Consider the following 9,097-nt stretch of genomic DNA (forward strand, 5'->3'; position numbering starts at 1 on the left):
ATAGGTGATCCGGGATTTGCGTACTCTTACTCCTCGTGTCACGACAAGTTTTCACCTGCTAATTCCTTATGAAAAATTTGTTTCCAAATGTTAAATCCTCAGACCGCTTTAATTTCTCGGTGAACACACGAATGCTCCATGCTCAATTTGTCTCTGAGCAATTGAGTCACTGTGTCCATCAATCGAGAATAGTGTATGTTCAGATGAAAACTTGGTGAGACATTTTCATTTGTACACATATAGGATAAACCTTGAGATTTTTGTTCGTTTCCACCATACAAAGCACCGGGGACAGATACTCAATTCTTATGCTTTCTATGTTAATGCTTTCAATATTCTGGCTTGTTTGCAGGATCGATCCAGGGCCGTCCGATATTACTGTACTGTGTATGGGAGATCAGCACCGGTCCAGTCGGGCGTGGACCGATTTGCATGCTGACGTCTTATATTGCCGAGGGGGCAGTCAGAGGGTACAGGATAGGATAGGCGCAGACCCTCGCACTATTGATTGGATACGTGACGCGGGTTTTTATGGGATATATCAGATTGGCCATATCCAGTTGGATTGGCATCTTGTGACCGCGTTGGTCGAGCGATGGAGGCCAGAGACACACACTTTCCACTTGCCGCACGGGGAGGCGACTATCACATTACAGGATGTCGCGGTGTTGTTCGGGCTACCGATTGATGGGTTGCCCATCACTGGTCGTACAGCTGGACCAGTACAGGATGGAGGCATCGGTCAGGGGGGAGGACTTCGCCGCATGTGCGAGAGATTGTTAGGAGTGGTGCCCCCAGATAGTGAGCTTGTCGGTGCCCGCATTCGCATACGGTTTCTAAAGGGGGAGATGTTTCGCCAGCTTCCGGCTGATGTTGATGATCAGACTATAGCGTGTCACGCACGTGCCCACATGCTGCGATTGATATGTGGGACGCTGTTCTGCGACCTATCGGGGAGTTACGCACACTTGATGTTCCTTCCACTACTCACGGAGCGAGCAGAGATACGCCATTATAGCTGGGGTGCTGCAACGTTAGCTTGGCTGTACCGGGCGATGTGCCGCACCGCTAACGTGTCGCACTCACAGATCGGAGGAGCACTCCGCTTATTGCAGGTTTGGGCGTGGGAGAGATTCACGTCGTTAGCTCCTATGCGCCGCGGTGTCCAACGTCTTATTCAGAGGGATGAGGACGGACGACCGATTGACCCAGCTCCACTCGCGTGGAGGTTAGTAACTCAACTGAAAATAATTTGCTTCAGTTGTAGTACATAGTAGTGGTTACACCTTGCTAACTTACGTTCTATTGTGTACAGGTGGAGGGATCAGTTGTTGGCACCTAATGTTGCGCAACACACGCTGCCCTGGTACAGATTCGAACTGGACATGCACCGGGAGCACGAGGTAGTCTCCGTTATGTGTATTTAGGGCTATTTCAAGATTTGCATATATTCCCGTCCCACCTCTGACATTTACTATATGTCTACGCGCAGTTCGTATAGGCGCCCTACACGGATGACATTGTTGCTGACCTACCACCTGGTTATGCAGTTGGGTCAGACCTCTAGGTTGCCCGAGTGCCACTCATATGTTTTCATATTGTTGAGTGGCATCTCCTAGACCGAGTGATGCGCCAGTTTGGCTTTCGACAGGGCATTCTCGGTCGCTTCTGTACCTCGGGGGTCGATGTACGTGGGGAGGACTTGCACGAGATTGATGGTCGCGGTCGGGGGAACACAGATTGGGCAGCGGAGCACGCCATGTACTTGAGTATGTGGGTACATAGGCGCGACTACATTGTCGAGGGAGTCCGGCCAGATGGCCTGATGCGTTCGGAGGATCCATATTACGCGTGGTACAGGTCGATCACACGTCGCTTCGTAGATAGGACTGCGGCGGTCTACATGAGCCTCGTACGCTTACTCAAACGTATACCTAATTTGTTACCGTGATGATTAGTAGTTCAATGTTTTAAACACTATTTTCGTATGATGCAGGCTGACGTATTACACCAGGTCGACTCGCTATCATCAGACCCCGTTATGAGCGATTTAGCGAGAGTTGGTTTGGACATTGTCTACGAGGACGGGTGACGGATCCCTATCCCACGCCAGATACCGGCCCCATGAGGTGGTCGAGCAGCTCTAGTACAAGGGGGTCAAGCAGCTACCTCCAGTCGTCCATCGAGTCCGACCTTCTCATCGCCCATTGTACATGAGGAGTATGTGTTTGGGCCGTCCGCTGCTGATTTTGTGGGACCCTCCAGTAGACCGGCGGATTATCGATCTGACTCTGCCGCGACGCCGTCGATGTCGTACTTACTAGACGACCCTCTCGATGCGGAGGAGGTGGACGCACCCGGCTTGCCAGCTCGGACTCGTCCAAAGACTACATACGACATAGCTCCCTGTCGGCTTCACCTAGAGAGGGATTATCCAGTACGTATGGGCGGAGACAACAGACATGTAGCCCCTCAACATGACCAGACGCTAGACGCGGAGGAGCAGCCAAGTGAGGGCAGCCACCCCGACACCAGAGACGACCTCCATGCGGTACCGAGTAGCCGATATTTGTAGTTGTTAATTAGTTCATAATTTGATTTGTACATTAGATATATGTTTACAGCTTCATTTGTACATAATGTATTTATTCATGATTCATTTGGGCATAATGTATTTAGTAATGACTTCATTTGTACAGCATCTATTTGTATAGAATATATCATTTCTCCTTTATTTTAACTTGTTTGGAGTATCATTTGTACATAATGTAATTGTTTGGAGTATCATTTGTACATAATGTAATTTACTTAATTCTGAATCTATAGAGCAGCAATAGGTAAAGTGACAAGCAGGTATCATTTAGTGTACTAATTTGATATGTTGAATGTATACGAATCTGATGAATGTAACGTTCTGAACATACTAGTATCAACTGTATTTCAAGAATGTTTTATTTGCATAGGTGCGTGGATGGATATGCTCAATTTGTAAACAGGACTCTGCCGAAATTAGTATACTATTTTGATAGGTTTAATGTATACGATTCTCGTGAATGTAATGTTGTGAACATACTGGTATTAACTGTATTGGAAGAATGTTTTATTTACACAGGTGCGTGGATGGATATGCTCAATTTTTAAACAGGACTTTGCCGAAATTAGTATACTATTTTGACAGGTTCAATGTATACGAGTCTCGTGAATGTAACATTGTGAAATATAATTTAGTCTCTTTATGTATGTTTCTTAGGTTTTATTTCTACTTTTAATTTCACAATATTGAAAGTAACACCAAACGGGCCCCCGAGGAAAAAGGAAAGAAGTCAATTAGGTGCAATTCAACTTGAATAGGGTTGAAATGTATACTCAGTAAAAGAGCTGTATAATATGATGATTTATCTTTAGAACTACCAAATAAAATATAATCCTAAAAAGTGTATACCGAGCCATTTGTATTTCTACAACAGTTGGTTCGTGGCATCATTGTATCCTTCGACTTTCGGATGCTTCAGAATTGTGTTACGAAATATACAAAATTTTCATGAACATAAGAATTTTAATGTTTTGACCACAAACATATTGCTAAGAGATTCCTTCGCATGGAGCATTAAGCTTTTGTTCATAATAAGATTGATATGGAAAGGAGGGTATGTCTTCTTATTTTACATATAAAGTAAGAGTTGTTGTTAATTAATACCAGGTTGCGAATTTAGATATGAATGAACAACTTCGAAGAAAAGGAATTCGAACTAATCGAGGGAAAACATTGGAATACTTTGGAACCATTGAATGCACAAACCAAATGCTAAGCAAAGGCACAATAGAACCAATCATTAAATCAGAAATGTAATGACAATCCAAAATGTAGAAAGTTAAACATAAGCCAGGCGAAAATAATAACCTATGATCTGTAAAGGAGGAAGTTGTATTAACTCCTATCGATAATGGATACATATATGATGAAGAAGTAAAAGTTACAAAACATTAAATGTAGGACAGTGTTGTCCCAACTCTATATGCTAGAACATGTAAATTTAAATATGGAAGGTAAGAGCATATCAATCTCAATAATTTAGCGCCATTAATCATCATGCATGGGACTGGTGCTTAGAAGCTGCAAGTCTTGGGGATTATAGGTTGCAGGCTTATTCTTGATTTTATCATGATATGTGATGAGGCTATCTCTGAAAGGCATGCATGCAAGACTCCATGCCATTTATCCTTTTTATTATGTCATTGGTATAGTCTAAAGTCTAAACTCTTAAAGATTTTAGGTTGACACTGAATGGTCTTCAATTCAACATTCTATATAGTTTAATATGTCCATGAACTCAAGTCTAACTTCATGCTTCTAAAGTAAGAGATAACTTCATGCTTGTACTATGGGGGGGATATAATACAAATTTGATATGAAAAATATTAAATTCAAAATTTTGAATAGTATATGAAACAATTTTGAAATGAGATACACTTCTTAATTTTGTTCTCTTGCCTGATCTTAATAAACATTTAAATGGATCCAAAAACATAAGGGAGCAGCAATACAATATTAATGAATTTTTTGTAAAATAATAATTGCATTATTATTATTATTATTATTATTATTATTATTATTATTATTATTATTATTATTATTATTATTATCCCCAAGATCCAGCACTATCTATGATAAGTATTTTTGTCATTTGACTTAATAAATGAAACTGTCGGATCCTTCTAATTTAAATATTAATATGAGTAAAGATATTTTAAAAAAAATAGGCTAAAATAAACAAAATTATATTTAATTTTTTTATTTTTATTTTTAAAAGTAACTAAGACTTAAAATTGGGACTAAGGAATTGTGTTACAGATGACCTCCTCTTCCTCTTTCTTAATTATTCTTAAGCGATAACCACCCTTAGGCCTCCTTATTAAAGAAACTTTTTTTTTTTTTTCAGAAATGAATTACTAAAAAGGTGAATTACATTTTTCCAATTAATCTTCTATAGGCTGAAGGATCCTCATAGAAATCAGCATCTGCAGTAGTAAGTTTTAAATTGGAATCCATGGGAAAAGCCACTGGTTTAGCACCAATAACTCCAGCTTGTTCAAGTGTATCCAGAATAAATTTCCTTTGACAAATAGATATACTAGTTCTACTTCTTGCTATTTCCAAACCGAGAAAGTATTTGAGTTCCCCCAAGTCTTTGATTGTAAACTTGTCATGGAGAAAAGATTTGAGCAACTGAATTTCATTTAAACTATCACTGGCCAAAAGAATATCATCTACATAGACTAATAAAGCTATGAAAGATGATGTAGACTTCTTGATAAACAAAGAACAATCAGAAGTACCTTGAGTAAAGCCATAAGCAAGCAATGCTGTGGATAATTTAGCAAACCACTGCCTAGATGCTTGCTTCAAACCATATAAACTCTTTAAAAGTTGATAAACTTTATTTTCTCCTTTGACAACCGAACCAGGGGGCAAGTCCATGTAAACTTCTTCATTCAAGTCACCATGTAAGAATGCATTGTTAATATCCAACTGGTGAAGATGCCAATTTTTAATAGCAGCTATAGCAAGTAATAACCGAATAGAAGTTATTTTTGCTACAGGAGAAAAGTGTCGAAGAAATCTAACCCTTCTTGTTGAGTGTAACCTTTAGCTACTAATCGAGCTTTGTACCTTTCAATAGTTCCATCTGCCTTATACTTAATTCGAAATACCCACTTACAACCAATAGTCTGTTTATGTTGAGGAAGAGTTACAAGTTCCCAAGTTTTATTTAATTCTAAGGCATTTAATTCATTTTGCATTGCAGCTTGCCATTCAGGTATTTGAGCAGCTAATTTGTAAGTTTTGGGTTCTTTAGAAGCTGAAATGGAGACTAGAAAAGCTTTATGAGAAGGAGATAATTGTTTTTCATAAAGATAATCAGAGATGGGATATAGAATACCTTTATTAGAAAAACAATTAGCAATATCAGATGAAGAAGTTGCAAGTGAAACCTTGGAAGCTGTACCACAGTAAAAATCCTGCAAATAGCTTGGCCGTCGTGTAATTCTTGAAGATTTTCTGAGTTGTGGTGAAATAATATCTGGGATGGGAACATTGTTCAAAGATGTTAGATGATTGTTGGTTGAATGCGAAAAGGATGGAGGAGTTTGATTAGAAGAATAAAAAAAATCAGATGTAGAAGCTGATGGAGGGAATAAGAAAGAATGTGATTCAGGATTAGGTGAAAAAACCTTAAAAGGAAAAATATTTTCAGAAAAAACTACATTTCTTGAGATGAAAACTTTATTAGTATTAAGGTCCATTAATTTGTAACCTTTTATGTTAGAAGGATAACCCAAGAATAAACATTTGGTAGATCTTTGATCAAATTTATGTCTATGGGTTGTAAGTGTTGATGCAAAACAAAGGCAACCAAATACTTTGAGATAAGAAAGATTAGGAGGTTTATCAAAAAGCATTTCAAATGGTGTTTGGTTGTTAAGACTTGGAGTTGGAATTCTGTTTATAATGTGGGTTGCAGTTAATACACAGTCACTCCAGAAAGGTAAAGGCATATTTGCTTGAAACAGTAAGGCCCTGGTAGTGTTTAACAAATGTTGGTGTTTTCTTTCCACAACTCCATTTTGTTGTAGAGTTTTTACACAACATCTTTGATGTATAATGCCATGGTCATTATAGAATTGAGTTAAAAGAAATTCAGGACCATTATCTGATCTTACTATTTTAACAGGAACATTGAATTGGGTTACTACCATTGTGCAAAAATTTTTAACGATAGAAGAAACTTCAGATTTCATCTTGAGCATGTATACCCAAGTACAACGAGTATGATCATCAACTATAGTAAGAAAATACTTGAAACCAGAATAGGAAACAACATTGAATGGTCCCCATATATCACAATGGATCAAATCAAATTTGTTCTTTGAACTAGACTAAGATACAGGAAATGAGAGTTTTCTTTGTTTTGCTAAATGACATACATCACAAACATGTGTGGTATTAAAAGATATGGATGACTCCAGCTGTTTAAGATAAGGTAACCTTGAGTTGGAAACATGACCAAGTCTGTAGTGCCAGGTATCTAATTGATTTTAGGTAATGGTTGAAGCCAAAGATGAAGAATGAAACTTGGCTTGATTGTGAGTAGCAGCCTTTGAAGGATCTTGAGATAAATGGTACAGTCCATGTTTCTCAAATGCAATCCCAATCATTTTCTTTGTTAATTGGTCCTGTAGAAGGCAATATGAGTTAAAGAAAGAAACACAAATGTTAGATTGTTTTGTTAGTTTAGAAACAGACAACAGATTGAATGAAAAACTGGGAACACACAACACATTATGTAAAGACAGTATATTTGAAATGCAAATACTGCCAATGTGTGAAGCTGGAAAACAGTTTCCATTTGGCAAATTTATGGAAGTGTTGATTGGTGTAGGTGGAGAAGAATATAATGAAGGTGAACATATCATGTGATCTGTTGCACCTGTATCTAGAATCCATGAATGTACATTCTGCAGAGATGAAGAAACTAAATAACAAAAATTTGAAGGGTTACCAGAAAATTGAGAAGTAACAATGTTAACAGCCGGAGAAGAAGTTTAATGAAATATTGGAGATGAAGTAGAATTTGCAAGTACTAGCAATTTATTGAATTCCTCAGAAGTAAAAGAAAACTTTGGATCCTCATTACTCTGTTGAAGAGAAAGCTCAGGAGTTGTCATGGCAGCATGTGCAGTAGGTGGCTTCCTTTTTCCTTTTCGTCCAGTCCAGCCAGGAGGAAAACCATGAAGATGAAAACATTTTTCTATTGTATGCCCATTGTATCCACAATGTGTACAGTATAGAGAAAATCTCTTCTGTTTATCCTTTGAGAATTTCAAAAAACCAGATGGCTGAATGTTTTGTTTGGCAATCAAAGCATGAGTTTCACTGCTGATAACATTATTTAGTTGTCTTTGACTTTCCTCTTGAAGTAGTAAAGAAAATACTTTGGCCATACTTGGTAATGGCGAAATCATAAGCAATTGACTTCGAATTGGAGTATAGAAATCATTCAGACCAATCAAAAATTTCAACACATAATCAGATTGCTGTCTAACCAACAAAAAATCAAACAGGTTGCAAGTACAAGTTGCCATTTTACCACAGCTACATGTAGGGAATGGTTGGTAGTTAATATATTCATCCCATAATGATTTGAATGAATTAAAATACTCAGTAATTGATAAACAACCCTAAGTAATAGAACTAAGAGATTTTTTAAGATGAAAAACTCTGGGACCATCACTTCGTAAGTATCTTGTTTTCAGCTCATTCCAAAGATCAACAGCAGATGTAACATAGAGAAGACTATTTCTTATTTCCTTGGAAATGGAATTCATTAACCATGAAAGAACTAGATTGTTTGCACGCAGCCATGCAGTATGGAGAGAACACCGATTTATAGAAGGAGCAAGAATCGAGCCATCAATGAATGCTACCTTATTTTTAACTGTTAGAGCAATGGTGATTGACCGACTCCATGCAATGTAATTATCACCACTAAAAATTTCAGAAACTAGTAATGCACCAGGATTATCACTTGGATGTAAGTAATATGGACTGGATGAATCATCAGAAAGATTGATCATATGATGACAATTTTGAGAACTGGTAGAATTATTAGCAGAAGTCATATCTGGAATTTCTCCAAGAAATATAAAAAATTTGCAGATCAAAGAATTTTTCTTTGTAAAGACCAGAGATAAAAGCAATTCACTTGAGGCTTTACAATTTGATACCAGAATAATGCCGATACAGAATACTAATCTATCAGCTTCTCTTGATCAGCGTCAGAATTTTTCTGAATATTCGTACTGCTCAGAATTTGGAGGCGCAGTGTGGCTAAAAACAGAGCTTTCATGGTTTCTTAAAACTTAAAAAAAATTGCGGAAGGGAAGCAAGTGCTCTGATACCATGTGAAGTTTTTACATAAGCTGAAAAATTCTTCTCTATTATCTGCTTCAAATACAGAGTATATGTTTGTATTTATATAATACAAGAATCAAGAATAAAGAAAACTAACTAATCAGGCTAACTAATTAACTAATC

This window comes from Malania oleifera, chromosome 2 (genome assembly GCF_029873635.1).
Source record: "Malania oleifera isolate guangnan ecotype guangnan chromosome 2, ASM2987363v1, whole genome shotgun sequence".
Classification (NCBI taxonomy): Eukaryota; Viridiplantae; Streptophyta; class Magnoliopsida; order Santalales; family Ximeniaceae; genus Malania; species Malania oleifera.